The 24,069-nt window shown below is 51.6% G+C and overlaps 1 protein-coding gene and 1 long non-coding RNA gene across 4 annotated transcripts in view; one reads left to right on the top strand and one right to left on the bottom strand.

Annotated features, from left to right (window-relative positions):
* The window catches only part of Cpt1a (carnitine palmitoyltransferase 1A), a 59,837-nt gene extending 44,376 nt beyond the window's left edge, over positions 1–15,461 (bottom strand). The window contains exon 1 of one of the 3 annotated variants that reach the window (XM_021634205.2): positions 15,370–15,461. The gene's annotated coding sequence lies outside the window, so the exon portion shown is untranslated. Of the gene's footprint in view, positions 1–8,862; positions 8,939–11,245; positions 11,270–15,369 lie in introns of those variants that run through there. The other 2 variants (XM_060383366.1, XM_021634211.2) reach the window with 2 other exon arrangements.
* Positions 12,857–14,225, top strand: LOC132654105 (uncharacterized). The gene is made up of 2 exons (XR_009591789.1): positions 12,857–13,548; positions 14,007–14,225. It is a non-coding gene; the product is annotated as an uncharacterized LOC132654105 (long non-coding RNA).
* Positions 15,462–24,069: the final 8,608 nt, after the last annotated feature.

Genomic DNA, 24,069 nt, shown 5'->3' with positions numbered 1-24,069 from the left:
GTAGTCAGAGTCCCAACCCAGTCACCAAAGCTCAGCTTAGTCAACCTGACCCCAGGCCTGAGTTGGGGGAAGGTCCTCCCTCATCCTGACTCTCAGCCAGTATTCCCAGTACCCCTAGAAACAGGGCCTTTCTCCTCAGAGGGAAAGTAACTGTGGGCAAGGGGCCTCACATTTTGACTTTCAACAAGACACTACTACCTACAAAAATCAAGTTACCAAAAAAAAGAAAAGGAGTCCCATAAAGGTTTTATCTTCCCAAGGACCTTGGAAAGAGCCCCCCCCCCCAAAGCCTCCATGAACCTGGCCATAACCTAACACTTCCTCAAATGTCCAGGGTCATGAAACACAACACATACATGCTGGCACAGAAGCTCATCTGTGTACCTGCCCCTGCAATGCCTGGGCTGGAGACCTATGGCTGTCTGGCCCTCTTCAGTTAAGAACACAGCACCGGCTGGCGAGATGGCACCACGGGTAAGAACAGCTGCAGCCAAGCCTGCCCACCTGAGTTCGAGTCCCCAGTCCCATACGGTGGAAGAGGAGACCAACTCCCGTAAGCTGCCTTCTAACCTGGGTGTGTATGCATGGACTAAATGGATAAGTGGAGTAAAAGTTAAGAAAAGAAAACACAGCACCAGGGGCCAGAGAGCGGGCTCAGTGGTTAAGAACACGCGCACTGCTCTTGCAGAGGGCCAGGATGCCATTCCCAGCACCCACATCAAGTGGCTCAGAGTGGTCTATAACTCCGGCTCCATGGAGATCAGACGCCTCTGGACTCAGGGCCCCTTCATTCACATCTATATAGACACACACAGACACTTAATTTAAAATAATAAAAGTGAATACTTAAAAGAAAAAACAAAACAGCATCAAAGGAGTGGTGGGATGGCTCAGCAGCAAAGGCACCTACTGCTCTGGCAGAAGACCCAAGTTCAGTTCCCAGCACCAAGGCTGTGTGGCTCACAACGGCCTGAACTCCAGTCCAGGGGATCTGACGCCGTCCGTCGTCTGGGATCCAAGGTATTTTGTGCATGTTGCAGACTTTCACACGCATCTTCCCTGCAACGCTGGGACTCTCTTCCACATTCACGTCCGAGCAGTCACGGGCCAGTGTGTGGTGTGTACATGCAAGAATTTGTATAGGGGTGGTCCACAAATGTTGCCATATTGATCCTTGTGTCCCCCAGCGCAGTTCTGCCAGAAGCCTGGATGCTTCGCTCACGTCACCTTCGCCTCTTAAGCAAGTGCGCTCAAGCTCCCTGCCCCTCGGAAGCCTCCCTCTCCCTTCTCTAGAAATGTATTCCTGTCTCGGGGCAGCAATGCCTGGGACAGGCCCCTCCCTGTGCCTCCCTTCACCAGGCGTGTTCTGCGCTGGTGTCCCCCTGCCAACAGAAAGCCGATCTGCTCCCAGGGCGGCCCTCTGCAAGCCCTGGGGCTGGATAATAAGGACACGCTTTACTGGCTTCAGCTCTCCCTTCCAGGGAGCTCTTCCTGCCGTCACACCCTGCCCGGCCGGGGCACCGAGGCTGTGTCCTTGCAGCTGGGAACCTCGACATACTAGAAGAAAAGCCCTCAGGCCAGCTGGCCCAGCCATTCTATCTGGCAGGCCAGCTGTGCCTGGACACAGGCCACTGACACTGGGCAGTCGACTCCTCCTTTCCAAAGGCTGTTACAAGGAGGGCATGGCAGGCATTCATGGCGGCTGGAGGCCTCTGCCATGTCTCCATGCTGGAGTGTGCACTAAAACACTGTTTTCCCGGGACTAGCCCACATCCCCACCTCAGGTCAGCAGTGGCACAAGCCTGGCCTACCTCATTGTCCGCCATGACCTCCAGGCCCTGACTTCTGTGTTTACTGATGGGAGGTTCTTTGTCTCTCTGGACCCCGGGACCTGGCCAGCACCCCTGTCCCTAATCACACCTTTACAATCGGTGCACGTGACCAGATGTACACCCATCTTCCAAGGCCCAAACTGCTGAGGCTGGAATCAGCCCACTTCTCTCCAGCTGCACCCTCTCTTCCTGCCTCTCTCCTACTAGGCCTGCCTCGGTGGGGCGTGGAGGGACCACACACCTATCTTAACTGCCTTCCCCACCTGTGTTTCATTTACCCAAGCAACAGAACCCACAGAGGAAGGAGGCACATCAGCCCACCAGTCCCTCCTCAACCCATACCTGTCCTTGTCTGGGCACGGAGCCGGCTTTTCACTGCCCCTCCCAATTCTCAGCCTTTATTGCACTTCATTGTCCCAAGTGCCCTGTGAAGCTCTGCTTTGGGTGTTTCCCCCTTGGGGACTGAGCCATCCCAGCCCATGGTGGAGAGACAGTGTCCTTGGGCACAAGATCTACACCAGGACCGCAGGGAAGTAATCACTCTGCCTGGCGTGCACCTGGGCCCCAAGTTCAAAGACGGCCCCAAGAACGAGCATAAAAAGAAAACACAAGGATGGCAGGAAAGAGGCCTTGTCCTCCCCTCTGCCACTCACTCACTGTTTCTCCCAAGCTGTCAGCAAGGACAACTTGGTATCCAGGCCAGGCTGGCCTTGAACTTGGGAATAGACCACCTTCCCTAGCTTTAGCCTTTGGACTAGAGTTCTAAACCAGAGGAAAAAGGTTACATGGGATACACCCTCTAGGTAAACACAGGCTACCCCACCCCCAGAAGCAGGTCTGGCCAGATACACAGGAAAAGCACCTCCAGGACTGCTCCGAAAACAATTCTTCTTGTCCTGTGTCCTCACAGTGGCTCAGGACAAAAACGGCAGGTGGCTGCTATGGCAGGAACCCCCCAGGTGCCAGGAAGACAGTCAGAGGTGCATCCGTGCCCAAAGCAAAAAGCCCTAGGAGGTGTAGGGCTGGGTCGTGGCAGCTGCTGTTGTCAGAAAACAAAAGTATTCCGGAGACATGGGTGTGGAGGCCTGGACTGCTGCCCTGCCCCACATGAGAGTGTTAATGTGATGGCCGCCCGTTCCCAAAGATCACCTGCCAACCTCCTTGCCTGGGAACATGGAGGTGAGCCCACACTCCCAGGCCTAACACTGTCTCTGCACCAGCCCCAGTGCTGAGGACGGGTTCCCAAGGAAGCTTCAACAGAGCCTTAGGGTCCTTACTGTAATCCCTCCTGGCGCACACCAAAATGCAGAACAAGAGACCTGCCCTGAAAATCACCAAGCTCACATGTCAGATCTGGTGTGTGACTGTCTGCAGCTTACAATTTTGTATCTCTACCTTCGCTAGCCTCTTTTGTGTGACTGAGTGTGTGTCAGAGATCACTGGCTTGAGCTCTCACTGGCTCGTTAGGCTAGGCTGGCTTGGCTGTGGCAATCAGTGGAGATGCTCCTTCGTCTACCTCTGCAAGCATATTCTGCCTCACTTGACCTTTCTCAGGCCCTCATGCATGCAAGACAAGCACTTTACTGTCTGATCCATCTCCTCAACCCCTCTCGGGCCATTCCTATTCTCACCTTTCATCACACTTAGCTAAATACACCCCCCTCCCTCAGGGCTCAGTTTTGGCCAGCTACTGACTTCATGTTCCCAAAGCACGGTGATGCTTCAAGACACAATCAACCACTCACCTACGCTTTCTGGCAGAGGGTGCCCCACTTCATCCCCCAATAAGCTGCAAGCTTTTCAAAGGTCTTACTTAATGCTCTTGATCGAATCATAAGACTGTAGACTGCATCTCACTTGCCACTGCCAGGAGTCATAGTCCTTCCCCTCCCCTTCCCTTCTCCCTTCTCTGTGCAGCCCTGGCTGTCCTGGAACTCACTCTGTAGACCAGGCTGGCCTTGAACTCACAAAGATCTGCCTGCCTCTGCCTCCCAAGTGCTGGGATTAAAGATATGGACCACCACCGCCCAGCACAGATTCATTTTAAAATTTTTATTTCTTATTGTGTGAGTGTGTGTGCATGATGGGGGCCGTGTGTGCATGATGGGGGCCGTGCGTGCTTTTGAGCGTGTGGAGAGGTCAGAGGACAACTCCGGGGAGTCACTTCTGTCCTTCTACATGTACATGGGATCTGGGGGCTGAGCTCAGGTCACCAGGCTTGCACAGCGAGCCATTTACGACTGGGGCATCTTGCTGACCTAAGACTGTCTTCATACTAATATGGCTTGGTGTGGAGCCCCAGTCCTTGGCTGAATAAACGGCTTTGTGCTTGGCTGATCAGGCGTGCCCACCGGGCTTGCTTTCTCCATAGCCAACCGCTCTGCAACAAAACCATTTCACCCCCGAGGTCAGCCAGTGCCACCAAGCTGCCACCCCTGAGAAAAGACCCGCTTCCCTTCCCAGATCAGGCCTTCTCGGCATCCCTCTTCAGCGTTCCTTCCCTTCTTCTCAGCATCAGCTTCTCCTGTAGCTCCCTGGGGCTGCGGAGCTGGGGCAGGCAGCCAGCTCAGAAAGGAGGGGAAAGTTCAGGAGAGGCCCAGCACACCGCCACAAACGGGCACATGCCAGAGAAACTGCAGTGTGGAAACCGTGCCCATCATATAAATCAAACAGTAAGACTCGCCTGGGGATGACAGGCTTCCGAGCAACTGAATTATGCAAATAGGTCCACAGATGGGGAGCCAGATAGGTTGGTATAGACAGGTAGAAAGGACAACAGGAAGGGAGGTGACTCACAGTACAGCAGCATAGATAGTAGGCAGGCTCGCTCCTTTTCATGTGTTCCACAGCAAAGAAAACACGGGATACCCATTTGGCTAACTACTTGGTGCACACACCAAATAATGCCCTGTTTTGTGTGTGTGTTCACGTGCGTGAATGCATTCGTCTAAACTGGCGTCTATCGCTCTCCACCTTAGTGTTCGAGAGAGGGTCTCTCCCTGAACCCAGAGGTCACCTGTTTGGCTAGGCTGATGTGCCAGAGAGCCCCAGGGAGCCTCTTGTCTCCGCCGCTCCAGTGCTGGGATTACAGAGTGCGCCACTGCTCCTGGCTTTGTATGTGAGTGCTGGGGATCCGAACTCAGGTCCTCCTGCACAGCAAGCGTTTTACTGACTGAACCATCTCTGCAGGCCCCTGCCTTTTTCTTTTCTTCTCTTTTTTTGGGCAGGTTCTATGTAGTCCTGCCTGGCCTGAAACTCACAGAGATCCACCTTCCTCTGCCTACCACATAGGATTAAAATGCATGGGCCACCACATAGTGCTCCCTGCTGTTTTCTTTCATTATTATTATTATTATTATTTTACCTCTATCAGGTCATTAAATTTTAACCACAAGCCAGGAAGTGGTGGTGCACTCCTTTGATCCCAGAACTTGGGAGGCAGAGACAGGCAGAGCCCTGAGTTTGAGGCCAGTATGGTCTACAGATCAAGTTCCAGGATAGCTATAGGCTACACAAAGAAACCCTGAGTCAAAAAACAATAAGAGCCAGGTACAGTAGCACACGCCTGAAATCTTCCCAGCACTCAGGAGAGGCAGAGGCAGATGGATCTCTGTGAGTTTGAGTTAGAGGCTAGCCTGGTCTACAAAGCAAGTCCAGGACAGCCAAGGTTACACAGAGAAACCTTGTCTCGAAAAACCAAAGAAAGAGAGAGAAAAACAAAACAAAACAAAAATCGAACTACAACTCTAAAAAATGAATCCACGACTGTCCCTATTCACTAATGAGGAAAATAAGACTTAAATGTCAAAAGCTTAAGTAGCAGCCAGCCAACAGCAGAGCAGGAATCAAGTCCAGGCCCAGATCCAACGGGCACGTCCTTACCTTCCAACGTGCAGTGCTGCCAGTGACAGGCCAGCTTAAGATTCTCACAGCTGCGACACGCGTCAGCTCAGGTCACTGCTGTAGCCAAGACAATAGGTGGCAGCCAGCAGGAAAACTTGATTACCACAAACTCAAACCAAGGCTAGTAGCTGTCAGTAGGGCCTAGCTGCCTACCAGAATTGCATAATTCACCGGCAGCTCTAATCCCTCACCAGCTGTCCAGCACGCCTAGCCGTAAACAACCGCTGGAAATCCTTAGAGAAAGGGTTGCCCACAAGAAGTGGCAGCTTAGAAGAATTCCAGACAGGGCATCCAGGAACATGGCAGGCATCCCTCACCAGGGACAGCACCAGGCTGAGGAGCCCTGGGTCTAACCTGGACAGACCACAGAGCTGTTGCTGGGGGTGGGGGGGATCTCTTATTACTGGTGACTAACTAAATAGTTCCAATTTAAGAGAGGCTGTGCATGGTGGTGCACGCCTTTAATCCTAGCACTCAGGAGCCAGAGGCAGGCGGATCTCCGACTTCAAGGCCAGCCTGGTCTACGCAGTGCGTTCCAAGCCTGGACAAGAGTGGAAGCGAGCCGGACTGCAAAAAGAGTTGGAGGGTAACTGAAGACCACACCGCCTGTGGGCCTCTGAGTTACATACACACGTGAAAGCACACACACATCAAAATTAAAAATGTACATATTTAAAAACCTGAATACGGCTGCTATATCCTGATGAAGACGGGACACGCGCACCTCGTGCTGTCGGTGGGCTGGGGGACCAAGAAAAGTGAAGAAGGACCATCTTAGCACAATTTCAGCTGCGTGACATACTTGCTGAGGGTGGGTACTTTGTAAGGAGATTTACAGGCCTCATCGGAAATGAGGCTGGGGAGTTCAGGTTCATTCCCTCCAGGTGTGGGCCTTACACTCTGTCCTTGGATGAGAGAAGGCATTGGGTGGGAGCCGGGATAAGGGTGGAAGTGAGTAGGTGGAGGGGACAAAGCAGGGCCGAAGGCACTGACGTAGTGTGCCTGTGAGATCTCCGACCTCCAGACCAAGACACTCAAGCACCCCACTTCAAAGACTCCACCTTGGAAACTCTGACATATTGACTACCAGATTTCAACAGCCCTTTTCACTGGGGGGGGGGGGGTAGGAGATTAACCACAGAAAGGAACCCTCCCTGTGAAAGGTTGTATCTTGACTTCATGGCTGTGCAGTCCCTATTTGCATTATATAATTCAGCCGTGGGTGACTTCAGCTCAGTAAGCACATCACCATGAGCCACTCCCGACAACCGGTTGGACACAGTAGCTCAGGTCAGGTTAGAACACAAATTTTGGCCTATGGCCATACCACTTTCAACAGTCTGATTTCAAGAGGTAAGCAGGGTCAGGCCAGGCTAGTGTTTGGATGGTAAAAAGAAATAAATTTTCAATCACCACTCAATCTACATCTCCCCCAAATTACAAAAGAACTCCCGCCTACCACAAACTGTAAAAATTCAAGCTGGACATGACGGTGGACAGTTCTAACCCAAGCACTGGGGCGATGAAGATAAGAGGATCATAAATTCAAAGGTACCCTTGGCTACACAGCCAGCCTAAGCTACATGAGACCCTGTCTCGATTTTAAAATAATGATGATAATAATAAAAATGATAATGATAATAATAAAATCAAAGCTGGGTGTGGTGGTGCTCCCCTGTAACCCCAGGAAGCAGTGGCAGGAAGAGCCCTGTGCCTTTGAGGCAAGGCTGGTCTACACTGCCAGTTCCAGGCCAGCCAGAGCTATGCAGTAAGACCTTGTCTCAAAAGGAAAGTTACAAGTAAAGCAAACTCAAATTTAGGCTCTATAGTGCATCACGTCATTAAGAATGGCTAATAAGATAAATGTGACTTCGGCAAAATAGACTTGGAGAAAGCCAGCAAAGGACACACTTAGAAAGGAAGTACCCAGGACTGGGGATATGGCTCAGCTGACAGTGTTTGCCTAGCATGCAGGAAGTCCTAGTGATCCTTCAGCTCCAATACCACTAAAGAAAGCTGGGTGGCACACACCTGTAATCCCAGCACTTAGGGGGTGGAGGCAGGAGGATCAGAAGTTCAAGACTGTCCTCAAGTACATAGTGAATTTGGGGTCAGTATACATACATAAGACTCTGTCTCAAAAATACAAGACAAAAATAATAAAGGGACCAACAAGATGGTTCAGCAGGAGAAGGCTCTCGGTGCCAAGCCAACATGAGCTTAGTCCTCAAGAGACCTGCACAGGAGAAGGAGACTCAAACCCCACAAATTGTCCTCTGGCCTCCTCACAGGTGGCATGAAAGCCTGCACGTGCACGCTCACACGCACGCATGCACGCATACACACACACACACATACACCTGCCGCGCCACAAAAAAAGTAAAAATATTTTAATAATGAGGGAACTACTCATTGACAAGGCTAACAGCCTACCCCATCCATTCTGAAACAGCACGTGGATTCAGTCTCGCCAGAACAGCTGCCTGAGCTCTGACTGCCACGAAGGGGCATGCATCTCTCAGCTCAAGGAGATCAAACCTCTCCCCATACCACTGTTCCCACAAGTGTCCCCAAACACTCAGGAGCTCTCCTGCACTCCCTGAGCGTGTCTGCCGCCTCCGCAACCAGGGATCTGCAGCACAAGCAATGCGGAACACAGTGACCACTGGAAGGCCCGTCCAGCCGCAAGCCTGACACTCTGGAACCTGTATCCACAAGTGTTCTAATTTACAGGGGCAGGGGTCACAGGCCACAGCCAGATAAAACAACACTGGAGCCACGGCTTAGGGGATGAGAATGTGTGTTGCCTGCAGAAGACCTGAGTTCGGTTTCCAGCACCCACGTGGGGCAGCTCACAACCTCCTCTAACTCCGGCTTAGAATATCTGGCCTCCTCTTCTGGGCTCAGAGCTCACAGCACTCAAGTGGTTCTCTCTCTCTCTCTCTCTCTCTCTCTGGGCTCAGAGCTCACAGCACTCAAGTGGTTCTCTCTCTCTCTCTCTCTCTCTCTCTCTCTCTCTCACACACACACACACACACACAGATACACGATTTTAAAAATATGTATATATTTGAGAACAGGACAGGTTCTCATTATGTAGCCCTGGTTGGCCCAGAACTGTACATACCCAGCTGGATCCACAGAGATCTGCTTCCTCTGCCTACGGAACCCTGGGATGTGCCACCACCCCCAGCAAAATAAACCTTAAAACAAAACAAAACAAAACACTGTAAGATGAAAATGGGGCTCGCACAACTCTCCACGCTCTCAGATGTGCTCCCTGCCCCCGCTTTCTTCCGAGTGCCTTTCCCTCCTCCTAACTCTTGTGCCTCAACCTGAGCTAAAATACCTTCCCTGACTGCAACTTTACTTCATTAAGAACGGAGGAGCGGTCAGGCAATGGCTGCAAAACAGCAGCCCTCCTGGTAGCTAATGGAGCCTGTGCCACGTCCATGTCGCCGTAAGGGACACCTGAGACAGTTTTCTGGTGGACATTCATGCCTCTGAGGTCATGATGCCCCCCCCCAGCCTCAGCTTTGATAGGAATGTGGGGTGCCTCTGAGACGCCCCCCGGGCACCGTGGCCAGGGTCCTTAGCGAATAGGTCAGCCCATCAAACTACAGAGTAAGAGAAGTGTAACCGAGGTCCCCCAGAGGTCAAGCTCAAGTTCCCCGGCCACGAGAGGATCCAACATCTCCAAGAAGTGGGCTTTTGAGTTTACCGCAGACGGATTTGAAAACACAGAACCTGAGAAGCCGTTCATCCCCGACGGCCAGGACGGGGGGCGCAAATGTATCATCAATTGTGGTCCCCTAGACAAGTGGCAGGCCCTTCTCAGGTCCCACCAAATGTGTTCACCAATAAGCCTCACAGCCAGTCTCAAAAAAAAAAAAAAAAAGGCTGAGTCCATCCAATCTACTGAATGTTGCCCCTTCGCCACACGGCATCCTGCAAGGGGCCCGTGTTCTTCCTCACAGTCATGGGGTCGCCCAGAAGTCCCCCAGGGTTAAGAGAAGATCGCACTTGACCTCATCAGCCCCAGGAAGAGGTCCTGTGTGGCGTTTTCGGCCACCAGGGAGCAGGCTGGAGGGACCGAGCTTAGTTCCCCACACCCGCCCCGGCAGAGCTGGTGCCCCCGGCCTCCAGAGGTTCCTGCACTCACGCCTATGCAGACGAATAGACACAGATTTAGAAAGCACCATGTGTGGTGGCACACTTTAATGCCAGCACTTGGGAGGCAGGGGCAGGTGGATCCCTAAGAGCTCAAGGCCAGCCTAGTCTACTTAGCAAGTTCCAGGCCAGCCAGGATTACAGTGACCTGTCTAAAAAGCAAAATAAAATAAGGAAGGAAGGAAGGAAGGAAGGAAGGAAGGAAGGAAGGAAGGAAGGAAAAAGACTTGGAGAGCTGCCTGGCTCTGCCTCCTGAGTGCGGAGCTTGAGGTCTAACTCCTCATGGAGTCTCCTGGGAGTCAAGGGACATAGACGGAGATGAACACCAACACCCACCCAGGCAGGTTCACACCTGTGTGTGCCCCCTGGCAGTCCGCACAGAGCCCTGCTCTGTGACAGCGGCTGACTCCCGCCTAGCTGAGAAAGAGGCCACAACACAGATGAGGGTTCACTCCCAGACAGATACCACCGTCTCCGTACACTTCTTTAGCACAAGGCAGGGCAAGGGACCTCGGCTCCCATCAACTGAATGATACTGGAGTGGACAGCCCGGCACAGGCTCTTTAACTCAGGGCCACACGCTGCCATTCCAGCAGGGGCCTGTGCGGTCAACACACGTCCTTCAAGAAAGAGGGTGTCTGTCCTCACTCTTTCCTCCACACCCCCACCTCTCTCAATGTTGCAGTGTCAGGATGGGGTAGGTGCTTCAGCCTCTCTTCCAACTCCGACTAACGTGGCCGGCTCACTCATTTCTTTTCAGAATGCACCTTCACAGACCCAGGGAGCACAACGGGCTCCAGGGGTAGGCCTTCCTCGGAGCACATCCAGGGGTGGCTACTGAGAAGGTGGGGTGACTACCTTAATAAAGCAGTCGGTTTCATAAAGGGCTGAGTTTTCAGCTGAGGTGAAGGCAAGAGGATCAGAAGTTCAAGGTCAGCCAGACAGCCTGGTCTATACAATGAGTTTCAGGCTAGCCAGGGCTACACAGTGAGACTCTGTTTCAAGGGGGATAGGAATACGGGGAGTCACTCAGTGTCCCTGCCCTTGCAGACATGTGAATATCTCCGAAAGGGCACCATTAACAAGCTATGTTGAATTCTCTGTTCATGGCTGCCAAGGGAACCCTAAAGAAAGCCAGTGCAGGTGGGAGAGGACAAGGTCACTGCAGAGAGCTAGCAGCCTGAATGGGACCCGAGAATGTCAGGCACCGCCACATAACAGCATGGGGAAGTGAGCAGAGGCAGGGCCCCAACCACTTCCTCTGATCCCTGCCTCCCAGGCAGGAACTTCTAAGGGTAGAGCCAGTGAAACTCCCAAAAAATCCCCACCCCCCTTAATACCAGCAGGCTCAATCAGTCCAGTGGAGAAGAGGCGGCCCAGTCTCTGTCCTTCCTTCAGCAAGTATTTGCATGCGTGCACAGGGTCAGGGAGACACTGAGGAAGGCAAGTGCTGGAGGGACCTGAGAAAACAGAAGAAGGGCTGGAGAGATGGCTCAGAGGTTAAGAGCACTGGCCACTCTTCCAGAAGTCCTGCGTTCAATTCCCAGCAACCACATGGTGGATCACAGCCATCTATAATGAGATCTGGTGCCCTCTTCTGGCATACATGCAGGCAGAACACTGTATACGTAATAAATAAATATTAAAAAAAAAAAAAAAAGGAAATAACAGACTCACTTAGCTCAGACTACACTCAGAGCCAGAAGGGAGGGACAAAAAGATGACCCCTGTGCTCCTAAGTGCCACAAGCCACCAACACCAGTGTATTATAACAATATTTTGTTTTTGAGACAGGGTCTTATGTAGTCCAGGCTAGCCCTTTAAATGGGATGTGTCACTGAGGCTGATCTTGAACTTCTAATTTTCTGTCTCTCCCTCCCAAGGGCTGGGATTATAGGCATGGATAACCAAGCCTGGCTTTTCTATATTGGGTTTGTTTTGCTTCATTTTACTTTTTGAGACAAGGTCCTGCTAAGCAGCCGTGGATCCCTCTTGCCTCAGCAGCAACTCCCAAACCCTCGGATTACGGGCGTTTTCCACCACTCAAAGCTTCCTTTACGTGTGCTGACACTCCGCCCAGGCAAGGTCAGCGGCCACCCTGTTTCCCAACCTTCCAAGCGGCAGTTACCCAGGTGCTGGGCTCCTCAACGGGCAGCATGCCCACTGTTATTACCTTCTGAAAAACATTCCTGAAGGTCAGAACAACTCGCACAAAAAAAGGGCAAAGGTGGGCACTTCCCAGAACTGGACTGCCACGTTACCTAAATAGGGCAGAGCTGGCCTTAGCCCGGTCTGCCTCAATATTTGCATGGGGTCCAAGGTGAAGGGTACAAAAGGCAGCAAACATCTGAAATCAACAAGTAGAACTCACTCCTTGTGTTGGGTAAGAAACTAAAGAGAAAAAAAAAAAAGAGCCTTGCACAGTCTAGGTTTGGTTTAGAGACAAGTTTCTGTGTATCCCACACGGGACTCCAACTCAATGGTGGTGGTAGCTGGCCTTGAACCCTGCTCTCCTTTATCCACCTCCTGTACCTAGATGGTACAGGCATACACCATCGCAGTCCTGAGAAACTGCAAACAGTGGTGGCCTCTGCAACAGAAACCAACTAAGGAGGCGACGGTATGGCATCCCCATTTTCGCCTCTTAGATTCTGCAACAATATGCTGGTATTGCTTAAAACAAAACATGTACCATACTTCTTCCTGGTGGTGTTGAGTACAAGCACGTGTATGGAAATCAGGATAATTTTCACCCTCCGAGTTCAGGGATCGAACTCAGGTCCACAGGCTTGGTGGCAGGCTTATCCTCCTACCAACAAAAATTCTTGCAAGAAAAGCTTAAACTGGCATTTATTCAAGTGTGCAGTAATCCTTTTTTAAGCCTGCCAGGCGCGCCTCCAGTTTAACACTCTCCTCCCCTTTTCTTCTTTCCTGAACTGGGGACGCATCTTTTTGCATGTTCCCAGGCTGTCCTTGAACTTCCTGATTCAAGCGACCCTCCCTCCTCAGGGGGACTGGACCTCTGCTCAGCACACTTTAGAACGATTCACCTCGGACTACCGCTTTATTCTAAACTAACTCTAATGCAGGCTTCCACCAGGCAGCCGTGGAACTCTGGCCTACCCGTAAATATCTCCGCAGAGTGACTAAACATATTTTCTAACCAAAAAAAAAAAAAAGAGGAGGAAGAAGAAGAAGAAGAAGAAAAAGAAAAACACCTGCAAACGGTCAAAGTACAGGAGCGTCCCGTGGCTCTAGCCTCCTGGAGCACAAGCCTGCAAGTTCAAGGCGCTGGGGAAGGGAAGGGCACCAGCAACCGCGGCTTCCCGCCCCGCCCCTTCCCCCACCCGGCAGGGGTCACGTGACGGCTGAGAAAAGTAGGGGAAAGGTTACGAGAGCCCCGCCCCCGTGCTGGCGCGTCCGGGGCGCTCGGATCCTGTTCCACCGGCCAAGCCCACGCAGGCCTTCCGGAGCGAGCCGGCGCGCGTCGCCACTGCCATCCCTGTGCGCCGCCCCGGTAGCCGCCGACCCGCTTTGTCCCCGCGAGACACATGTCGCCTGCAGCAAACAGCCGGCCGGCAAACCCTGCCTCGGAGGGTTTCGTCTACGAAACCCAGGCAAACGTAAATAAATAAATAAAAAGGTACAAACTGCGGCGCTTTTATGAATGGGCACACTGGGCAGGCGGAATCGGGGTTGGGTAAGCTCCGGCCAGCGCCCCAAACTCCCGGGAGAACCAGGCCTGCCCGTTTCGTGACCACTGGGTCCCGGCCAAGCGCGGCGGCGGCGGAAGGGAGGCGTTCCTCTCCCTCATCTGCAGTCAGGTGGCTTTCTAGCTCTAACTCGAAAGGTTTTGTCCTGTGCAGCAAGCCGCTTCGGCCACTTCCGATACAAAACCTGACCCGGGTTTGATTCCAGAGGCGGTTCAAGACGGGAGTTCAAACCCACCCGGCACCGTGGCGCCCGCCTGTAATCACAGTCCCTGGAGGGTGTAGGAAGGAGATCAGGGGGTTCAAGGCCAACCTTGGCTACCTAGCAGGCTGGAGGCCAGCTTGTGTTACGAGAAACCCTCTCTCTCTCTCTCTCTTTTTTTTTTAATAGATAAAAGAGAAAAATTCAAGTATGCGGTTAAGTCAGAGTTAAGAAAACGGTCATTTACATGACAAAAGACCTCTGGGGCTGCAACGAAGCCAGCCGGCCCTGACTGTCTAGTGCCCGGAGCAAGCCCTGTCCCTACTCCACACCTCGGGTTTATGTACTCACTGAGCCCTGGTGGTGGTGACGAATGCTTGCCGGCACAAATAAAAGGCCAAAGCTGTATTTTAGTCATTTGGCTTGTGGTTTTCACAGAGATAAACATGCTTGAATATCAGGAATGACCAGAAACCAGACGCCTGCGCGAGAAAATGCTGTAACTAAATACGCGTTCCGAAAGGCTCCTAAACCCACTTTCATTTTATTTACGAACTTCCAAAGTTAGCAGTTTTCGACTAAAATGTGTTCCCCGGAGAAACTATTCGAATGCACGGAACAGAAAGGAGCCGAGTCGGCCGGGAGCCGAGTACCGAGTTTGATCTGTGTCTAGCCCGGTCCATCCTAGGGACTTTTTAACTCCTTAAAAACGTGAGCACTCGAATGTGATCCGTGGCATTAACGAAAGCCAGGCCGGGCTCCACGATATGAAGAACAACGAGGGGGACCGGCTGTTCGTCGGGCTGTCCCTCGCCAAGTTCCCTCAGGCCGAGTCACGTGACGCCCCCACCCTCCCGGGCTCCTGGTCCTGGCGCGACCTTGGGCAGTCTCCGGACACCCACCTGCCCTTGAACCCCGCGCAAAACAGAAGGCGAGAGGCGCTCGACACTTGAGCCCCTGCGCCAAGGGCGTGTCCCGACGGCTGCACTGCGGGGACCCGTGCGAGGAGGGGGCACCGGCCACCTGCCAAGTCCCGAGGCCGAGCATCCTTCCTACTGTCGCGCGCGACCCGCACGGACCCCCGGGACCCATCCACCTGCAGAGTGGCGAGTGGGCTGGCGCTGGAAAAAGGCTCGGCGCCCACACTAGCCCCACGCCACCCGCCGAGTGGGGAGTGGGATGGGGCGGGAGAGGGAGTTGACGTCCCTAATGGACAGGGACCCACGGAGTCGTGCCTAATCTTCACGGTGCACTGATGACCCCAAACCCACGCGCAGAGACAACCCACCGTGTGGCGGGACACCAAGAGCCGAGGCCCCACGCGTCCCGGGCAGAGGCATCCTGCCCAGTCCGGGGACCAAGCATCCTTCCTCCCGCCCCGGGACCCCCCAAGACCCGTCAGTGCGGGAGGAAGGGGGTGCTCTCTGCCTCTCCAGTGCGCGGCTCCCGCCTACCCCGCGGCACAGCCTGAGTTCCCCTCCGCGCTCCCAGGGGTGACACCCGCGCGCCCGGCCCAAGGCGGTGCCGCAGCGCTGCCCGGGCGCTGCCTTACCGAGTCTGCGGACGGCGGCGGCGGAATGAGCGAGCCGAGTCCAGGCCGGGGCGGGCGAGGACAAGCGCACCGACGCGCGCCGCGGGTGATTGGCTGAGCCGGGGCCCGCTGCGGCGCGGGCGGGACGGGGCGGGGCCTGGGCGGGGAGAGGCGGGGCCACGGGGAGCAATCCAGTAAGGAAACTGAGGCCAGGACCGGAGCTTGCCAACAGCAGCCCTAGGACCGCATTCCTTACCTCGGGAGACAGTTTCTTCACCTACGAAAGGGGCCAACTCCTTTTTTACGGCCATGCCCGTAAAAGCTCTTTGCACCGTGCCCGGATTACACTCGCAGTTTATACACACCGGCACATAAACTTCTCTACACCCCTGCGGGCCTTAGGCTGTCACTGCTCCAGAACTTTGGTTTGGTTGTTAAAAAAAAAAAAAAGATAGGAGCTTGGCGGGAAAAGGAGCGGCTTTGCTTAGCACCACGGAGTAAAGAAGTAAGCCAAGTCCCAAGCCTGAGGGACAGATGTTTGTCGTTCCTGGGGCAGATTGGCTCCAGAGGCCAACACGCTCCCCGCGATAAAATCACCAGGGCTTTAAAAAAAAAAAAAAATGTCCTTTGCGGAGCGATTCGGGTCTGGGGTGTAGCTCATGATGCTGCTGCAATGCCTGTCCTGTGTAAGGTCCTGGATTCAAGTCTCGACGCCAAAAAAGCAATAGAATCGAATTACTCTTAGCACGCTGAGAACTACTAGGTGCCGGGAGGGGAGTGGCTGGACCCCGATGCAGAGGGGCCTCTGGAGAGGGACCACCGAGCGGCGCACGGGGGACGGAGGTCGCAGGGCGAGCGCAGAGAAGCCGGGCCAGCCCGGCAGGGCGCTCTGACGCCGGGAGGGGCGCCCTCGCAGGCTGCGGCTCCAGGCCCTGGTGGAACACCCGCTCCGTGGACGCGCTGGAGAAGGAGAGCGGCCGCAGCGAGGTCAAGCACGCCCGGTCTCGGAAGGCTCTGTCCGCCTCCATCTTCCCCTGCGCGGCCGGGGAAGGCTCTGAAGAGAAAACGAAAGCGCCCCTTGAGCCCGCCCCCAACTCGGGTGAACTGTGGCCGTGTCTCACCGCCCCCTCCCACCCCCGGCTGTTTCAAAAGGCCAGGCAGGCGATTGTTCGGTGTAACTTGGCGCTTTTGTTTGTTTGTTTGTTTGTTTGTCTTTAAACTTAATTTATGCGAAGAAACTCAACTCGGCGTCTCTCACTTGGCTGCATGGCTCTGTACGACTGAAATGAACCGGCCTCCGAAGGACAGTTGGGGACACGCAACCACAAGCCACCGGCCCGCTTAAGCAGCCTTCTCTGAGTACCTGTTTCTGGGAGCAGAAGCGGGGAGGTGTGGCCTGTTGGTGGCACCTGCAAAAGGGGCTGTCTGGAGACGCTTCCTGCCTTCCACAGCGCTGGATCTGAAGTGGGAAAGAGGAAGAACCTCTCCTTATTTTTTGGTTGGCTGGTTTTGTTTGTTTGTTTTGAGGCTTGCCTGGGGAAAGGAGCTTTTCTCCGCCCTGCACTGCTAATTGTTGCATACCGCTCCTGTCACGCTCACCTTATATGCCCTTCTTCCCTTCTCTGGAACCCCATCGCTAACTAGTCCCCTCCCCAAGGACACTTCCTCTCTTCTTGATGTCCTGGCTTGCGTCCCTCTGGCTTGGCCCTGTGCCTGTCTGTCCTGGAGGCCCTGCGGCCTTGACAGTGGGCCCTCCTTGCCCGCCCCGCCTCGGTGCCACCTGCAGGCTAGGCGGGGTAGGAGTAGAGGCGGGGACTTCGTCAGTGGGAGCGCCCAGGTGCCTCCTCCCATCGGGTACCTGTGCCCTGGGGAGGTACCATAACGAGCCAGAAACCGCCTGCGACTTGTTTTATGCTGTAGGAGACTTCTTTTCCTTATCTCTACCCTCCACCATGTCTCTGCTCCCAGGGACTGCAGCTCCCAGAGTTGCTATTAATAAAACGTTTAAAGACACAGCTCCGACCGGTCCCTACCCCACCCCCTACCCCACTGATGGTGGTGGCCCTAACCTAAACTCCTTGAGTGCTGAAAATATCCCAGGAACGGGCCCCCAAAATAGAATAGCCGTTCTCAACTCTTCTGGTTATTCTTCACATTCTTTCAGTTTCAATGGCATAGACTATGCCGTCTGCCCACAATCGACACAGTTGTCCTGTGGTGGCAATCTCAGTATTCAGGAGACTGAGGCCTGAGGGTTGTATATGAATTGGAGACCAGCCTGAGTTACAACATGAACCCCACCTCTCTGTCTTTGTTTTTTTGGGACAGGATTCCTCTGTGTAGCCACGGCTGTTCTGTATCTCACTCTGTAGACCAGGCTGGCCTCCAACTCACCGAGATCTGCCTGCCTCTGCCTCCCAAAAAACCAAAACCAGGGTTGGAGAAAATGTCTCAGCAGCTAAGAGTGAATATTGCTTTTGCCCAAGACCAGTTTGGCTTCCAGCTCCCACGTCAAAAGGCTCACAATCACGTATAACTCTAGCTCCTGAAGATCTGGCTCCCTCTTCTGGCCTTCATGGGCACCTGCATTCATTGTGTAAATATCCTCCCAAACACACACACACACACACACACACACACACACACACACACACGCAACAAACCACAGCTGGCTATGTAGCTCAGTATTGGAGTGCTTTTCTAGCATGTGTAACATCCTAGATCCCCTCCCCTGCACCACAGAGCAGGTATGATGAGGCCCACTTGGCCACGCATCAAGTTTGAGGATAATGAAACGAGTAAGATGCACTGATTAATCATAGACCTGCTTGCACACTAGGCAGGTGCTCTACTACTGAGCTACCAGCAGTAGGGCTGGAAGCCAAGGCCTTAACACATAGTAGGCCAAACCACATCCCGACCCTAATGATCCCACCTAATATAGCCGATAGGAAATTCTCAAAGCCCCCACTGTCTTGCAAAGAGCATGGCTGCTCCATGGTTGGTCTCCCTAGACTCCTTCCCTGTTGGCAGTACCCAACAGGTTTCTATCCAAAGTGCTTAAGATTTCTGGGAACTTGGCTATGGGACATAGTTTTGAGGGAACTCTATCCCATAATAAAGGCTGTTGTAATCCCACAACTCAGTGCTTTCCCTGCCTCCTCCTCCAAGCCTCCAGTCCCCCTGAACTTGAACTTTGAGCCCCTGTACACGTTTTGAGTCAATAGCGGAGGTAGTATTTGTTCAGCCAGCGTCACCAGGTTCCATGAGGACAGTGGAGACGTCACAGGGATAACAAACCCAAGGCTCCTGATGGGCGTGGGGACAGGAACTCAGAATCCACAAGGCTTCCCCTGTGACCCGGTGCTCCTACCGGAGAGTGCAAACGTCCTGCTGGAGGTGCACTGCGTGTTCCCCTGCCGGTCAATGACTCTCTGCCCTCCCTCCCCCAGCACCCAGCAGAAGGGATGTTTGGTGATGGGTGCTGTCCCAGAGGGGAAACAAGCCAAGCCACCAGAGCCCAGGGCTAGCAATGTCAGTGCGGGCCCCTCCTTGCCCCTTATTAGCCTCAGTTTCATCACTTTAAGAAAAGAGGACAGAGCCAGTGAGATGGCTCAGCAGGAAAAGGTACACACACATACACTCACTCATGGGCGCACACAAAAATAAGTAAACGCTCCAGGCACATGATTGTAAACTACCATGTGGATGCTAGGAATATTTGAACTTGGATTCTCTGCAAGAGCAGCAGTTGAGGGTGCCAGCCCCACCACCCCACCTTTTCTTGAGTCCAGGCTGACTGGTACTCAGTATGTAGCAAAGAGTGACCTTGAACTCGTGACCCTTCCACCACCACCTCCTGGGGCTGGCTGGGATTGCAGGCGTGCACCGTCGTGCCTAGTTTGTGTCGGGCTGGAGATAAGCCAGGACACAGAGTGTGCTACCCGCTGAGCTACTCCTACGGATGTGTCACGGGCCAACTGGATGAGGCAATCCCCCAAGTGAGACTTCCTCGGATAAGTCTGGCCTGTGTCCAGTTGACGCTCAAGCTAAGTAGGTGACAGAACCTTCCGTGCCAAGATGCCTGTGGGGGTAAGAGGAAACAGGTGACAGGCAGGAAGCTCTGTCCTTAGGGTTTTTGTTTTTAAAATATCTATTTATTCTTAAAGATTCTTTAAACCTTTTATCTGTCTGTGTGTTCACGTATGTGCAGGTGCTCTGAGGTCAGAAGAGGGCATCAGATCCCCTGGAGCTGGAGTTACAGGTGGTTGTGAGCTGCCCTATAGAGATGCTGGGAACTGAACTCTGGTCCTCTGCTGACATTCACAGCAGCGGGAGCTGCTCTTGCTGAAGACCCAGCTCCTGGGCTCTGTTCTAGTACTTCGCGGTGGCTCACGGTCCTCTGTAACACTAGTCCTGGGGTCCCTACACCCTCTTCTGGCCTCTGAGACCACTAGGCACACAAGTAGTACACAGACATACATGCGGGCAAAACAGACATACACATCATAATTTTTTTAAAAACAACTATTATTATTATTAATTAAAAAGGAACTGGGCATGCCAGAGCACATCTTTAATCCCTGAATTCAAGAGGCAGAGGCAGGCAGATCTTTGTGAAGACACAGTAAAGATAGAAATAAGATTTTAGCGAGCTGAAGAATGAGGGGCAGGCAAAGCAAGAGAACTCTGGCAGGGTATGCCTGTAATCCCAGTCCTCGGGAGGCTAAAGTTGGAGGGTCATGGGTTCAAGGCCAGCCTGAGCTTTACTGACCAAACCTGTCTCAATGAAGCATCTTCTCCAAGGCTAAGCTTTACTGCCCTATTTGGTATTAACAGAATGGTTAACAGAATGGAATGAAATGGTTAAGAATATTTATTTATGTCTTTATTTATTGAGACAGGATCTCTCTGTGTAGCCCTGGATGCTGCCGTAGGAGCTGCGGATCTGCTTTTTATAAGTCTGCTGTATTCTGTTTCACTTGCAAAAGCTATTCTCCATAGAGTTGGAAATGAATTTGAATGTTTTCAAAAATGACCTTGTGCGGCCCAAGCGCATGGGAGCAAGGAATCCCAGGCTGAGCACACTTGTCCTTTGTCCCCACCCTGGGGCACCGGGGATGAACGTGAGCTTAAGCACAAGGCCCTGGGTTTGGGTCCTAGCACCATACGAACAAGGCATGGTTGTGCATGCTTGTCAGCCCAGCGCTCAGCAGCTGGAGGCGGAAGGACCAGACGCTGAAAGCCGTTCTTGCCACATAGTGGATTGAAGTCTGTAATACTAACACATGGGGGGCTTGGGCGAGAGGCTTGCTGCAGGTTTGAGGCTAAGCCTAAGGAATCATCTCTAGGCCACCAGAACAAGTCACACCAGATACAAAATACCAAAGTTATCCTTTGTTGTTTATTGTCTCGTAGGGGAATAAAACTAGAAGCCAGGGGCTAGAGAGATGGTTAAGAGCACTCCCGGCTGTTCCAGAGGACCAGGGCTCAGTTCCCAGCACCCATGTCAGGTGACTCACACAATCACTAACTTCAGCTTCAGGGGATTCATACTCACCAGGTACATAATCACTCAGACATAAACACATACATACATTTTTAAAAATCTAGATTCTTTTTTTAAATTGTTTGGTTTTGTTTTTGAGATTGGATCTCACTATGTAGCCCAACCATTAATTTTTTTTTTTTTTAATGAAAAAGTTTTGGAAGAGTTCTAGGAAAATGAGTCTTATGACCCAGGTGTGGTGGCACATGCCTTTCATCCCAGCACTTGGGAGGTAGAGGCAAGCCGATCTTTGCGAGTTCAAGTTTGGGGCCAGCCTGGTCTACATAGGGAGTTCCAGGTCAGAAAGGAATACATTGAGAAATCCTGCCAATGTAGGATTTCAGAGCCAGACAAAAGAAGAATGGCAGAAAATGAGTCTTTTGTAGCCCAGGCTGCCCTCAAAATTGCTATGTAACCAAGGATGGTCTTGAACCCCTGCTCCTCTGGCCTCCCCATAGCTGAGTGCTATGATGACAAGTGTGATTCCTGAAGAACACAAAGTAAACATTCTCAAAGAAGTTTTTGCAAACTGGGTGTTGTGCTGTACTTCTTTAATCCAGTTCTTATAAATTAGAGGCCAATCTGGTTTACATAGAGAATCCCAGGCCAGCCAGGGTTACACAGAGAGACTTTGTGTCTGTGGTGGTTTGAATAGGCATGGTCCCCATAGACTCCTGTGCTTCGCCATAGGGAGAGGCACTACGAGGAGGTGTGGCCTTGATGGAGTAGGTGTGGCTTTGGAGGAAGTGTGTCACTGTGGAGGTGGGCTTTGAGATCTCCTATGTTCAAGCTTTGCCCAGTGTGGGACACCATCTCCCTCTTACAGCCTCCAGATCAAGATGTAAAACTCTCAGCCCCTCCTCCAGCATCGTGTCTGTCTGCACGCTGCCGTGCTTCCTGCCTTGATGATAGTGGACTAAACCTCTGAAACGGCAAGCCAGCCCCAATTAAATGTTTTCCTTTATGAGGGTTGCTGCAATCATGGTGTCTCTTTACAGCAATAAAACCCTAACTAAAAGTCTCCAGAACCAAAACAACACCAAAAGAGTACACACTTGGATTGGTCATACTTTGTGACCACCAAATCACAAGATGGTTTCGCTCCAGGCATTTAAGGATGGTTCAACATATGTAAATTAATAAGGGGGAACACAACACATAAATAAGAACAGAAATCATGTTGGTACTCAGTAAAGGCCTTTAATAAATTCAACATCTACAATGCTAAAATGTTCCTGTTTTTTTGTTTTGTTTTGTTTTTTACATTTTTATTTATTTTTATGTATATGAATGTTCTGTTTTCACAGCATGCCAGAAGAGGGCACCAGATCTCATTATAGATGGCTGTGATCCACCATGTGGTTGCTGGGAATTGAACTCAGGACCTCCGGGAAGAGCAGCCAGTGCTCTTAACTGCTGAGCCATCTCTCCAGCCCCCTAAAATTTAATGAAAATACTGTTTAAAAAATTCAACATTGGGGCTGGAGAGATGGCTCAGTGGTTAAGAGCACTGGCTGGTCTTGTAGAGACCCAGGTTCAATTCCCAGCACCCACATGGCAGCTCACAACTGTCTGTAACTCTAAGAGCTGACCCCCTCATACAGACATACATTCAGGCTAAACACCAATGCACATTAAAAAAAAAAAAATCCAACATCCCTAGGGGTGATGGAGGCACATGCGTTTAATCCCAGGACTCCGAAAGCAGAGGCTGGTGGATCTCTGTGAGTTTGAGGCTAGTCTGGTGTAGAGAGTGAGTTCCAGGACAGCCATGGCTACACAGAGCAAACCCTATCTCAAAAAAAAACAAACAAACCAAAACAAAAAAACAAAAAACAATTTTTTTTTCCAACCATTCTATTTTACTAATAAAGACTCAAGAGCCAAATGTTTTGGTGAAAACCTCCTAGCTCGGAGAGGCAGGGAAAGCACCCAGTTGATCTTCTTTCTCAGCTCAGGTCCGGGTGAAAGAAAACCAAAATGCTTACTAGGTCAACAGATAGCTCAGGAGGAAAAGGTCAAAAAACCCAAGGCTGAAGGCTTGCTAGCTCAAAGCCCCAAAAGCCAGGGAGCTGAGGAGCTAAAGCCAGAGCTTGAGTTGAAAGCTTTTTCTTCTCCATGCTGACTTAAATAACCCTCAACTCAAAGGCCCTCCTACTCTTTAATCCCTGTCAGCTGGTTTCTTGCTCTGCCTCTTGACCTAGGGTTAACTTTATTAAATCCTGTGTACAGAAAGCTCTTAGATTAAAGGTGTGTGCTGGGGCTGGGTGAGCCACACCATAATCGTCTGTTTATAATACAGAAAGTTCTTGGAATAAAGATGTGTAATAGGAATCAACTACACCAAACAAGAAACAGGTTTTTACAGTTCACAATTTTTTTGGTTCACAAGGGGATCAAATATCCTGCAACATTTTTCCCTTTTTGTCTAAATAAAAGACTTTTTCTCTAACATCAATAACCTATATACTATCAGGTAAAAATTACATTCACAGTGTCTAGTCCATACATAATTAGTAACCTTGAAGAAAGTATTCTACTATCTATCCTATATCTGTCTTATCTTGCTGAGTCCAGAGTTCTGTACCTAAATCACTTTGTATCAAAACTTGCAAAACCTATCAAAAACCATCTTCTAAACTATCTTTTCAAATTCTAAAGAACTTAATTGTAATTGTGAGATTATAACTATTTAGCCTTCAACACTATCAGAGACCTGAGAAGGATAATTTTTATCTGAATAAACAGGAAGTGCAGAGCAAGAAGCTTCTAATAGAAATGACAGAGACTGCTAGCTGGACAGTCACTCAAGATATCTCTATAATATTGGAGCATCATCTTCAGCCTTCTGGCTCAGAATATCTGACAAACTTTTCTGTGAAGCAGGTATTATGAAGGACTTGCTTACCTTGCCCTTGCAAAGCTCAGCGCTCAACTTTCCTGAATCCAGTTTGTCCAGCATTCTGTCTGCAGCAGAAGCAAGGGCATTCCTTTCCCAGTGGCTAGCTTGTCATATATGAAGCCATCTCCTAAAGGAGAATTTTTTGAAGCTCATCATCTTCTTCAAAGTCAAAAAGGGGTGCTGCCAGGAGCTGACATGTCTCATTGTCCAAAGATTCTCAAATTAATAAAATATCTTTAAATGCCATATTCTATAGATCTCTGAGGTTTTT

Source organism: Meriones unguiculatus, chromosome 1 (genome assembly GCF_030254825.1).
Source record: "Meriones unguiculatus strain TT.TT164.6M chromosome 1, Bangor_MerUng_6.1, whole genome shotgun sequence".
Taxonomy (NCBI): Eukaryota; Metazoa; Chordata; class Mammalia; order Rodentia; family Muridae; genus Meriones; species Meriones unguiculatus.
Note: the sequence above shows the minus strand (reverse complement) of the source record. Positions and strands in the feature narration are given on the sequence as shown.